Genomic DNA, 975 nt, shown 5'->3' with positions numbered 1-975 from the left:
CGCTCAAACACGGAGACGAGTTTACCACGGTTTCCACCCCTCCCTCTATACCGCAGCAACACATATTTTTTTACCCCTTTCAGAACGCGCTCCTCGTGCCACAAAGCCGCCTCTAGACGCGTGACCAATGAGCAGCGAGCTAAAACATATCGCAAATGTCAAAAATAATATAACGGGGTTAATATATATCGCGCACATGCTATATGTTTGTCACGAGGCGCAAAAAATAATTAAAAAGGGAATGCAACACGAGGACTTCCCAGGAGGTCACCCATCCTAGTACTACCCTCGCCCAAGCACGCTTAACTTCGGAGTTCTGATGGGATCCGGTGCTTTAGTGTTGGTATGATCGCATCCGACATGTTACCCCCGCCTTCGTCCCTTATACTTGCCACTCCCAGGTCGACTGCAATGATGATTGTCATTCTTACTACCATTACAACCGTTGCCTAATAATGGATAATGCCCTATATATACTACTTACTCCCCCCCCCTCAAACACGGAGACGAGTTTACCACGGTTTCCATCCCTCCCTCTATACCGCAGCAACACGTATTTTTTTACCCCTTTCAGAAGGCGCTCCTCGCGCCACAAAGCCGCCTGTAGACGCGTGACCAATGAGCAGCGAGCTAAAACATATCGCAAATGTCAAAAATAATATAACGGGGTTAATATATATCGCGCACATGCGATATGTTTGTCACGAGGCGCAAAAAATAATTAAAAAGGGAATGCAACACGAGGATTTTCCAGGAGGTCACCCATCCTAGTACTACTCTCGCCCAAGCACGCTTAACTTCGGAGTTCTGATGGGATCCGGTGCTTTAGTGCTGGTATGATCGTATCCGACATGTTACCCCCGCCTTCGTCTCTTATGCTTGCCACTCCCAGGTCCACTTCAAAGATGATTGTCATTCTTACTACCATTACAACCGTTGCCTAATAATGGATAATGCCCTATATATACTACTTAC

General features: G+C 46.8%; 2 non-coding genes across 2 annotated transcripts; both read right to left on the bottom strand.

Moving 5' to 3' along the window:
- Positions 1–238: 238 nt before the first annotated feature.
- Positions 239–357, bottom strand: LOC123173038 (5S ribosomal RNA). Its single transcript, XR_006485835.1, has one exon. It is a non-coding gene; the product is annotated as a 5S ribosomal RNA (ribosomal RNA).
- A 372-nt stretch (positions 358–729) lies between these two features.
- Positions 730–848, bottom strand: LOC123173179 (5S ribosomal RNA). Its single transcript, XR_006485968.1, has one exon. It is a non-coding gene; the product is annotated as a 5S ribosomal RNA (ribosomal RNA).
- Positions 849–975: the final 127 nt, after the last annotated feature.

Source organism: Triticum aestivum, unplaced genomic scaffold (assembly GCF_018294505.1).
Source record: "Triticum aestivum cultivar Chinese Spring unplaced genomic scaffold, IWGSC CS RefSeq v2.1 scaffold54592, whole genome shotgun sequence".
Taxonomy (NCBI): domain Eukaryota; kingdom Viridiplantae; phylum Streptophyta; class Magnoliopsida; order Poales; family Poaceae; genus Triticum; species Triticum aestivum.
The sequence above is the reverse complement of the archived record's forward strand: the minus strand, read 5'-3'. Positions and strand labels throughout refer to the sequence as shown.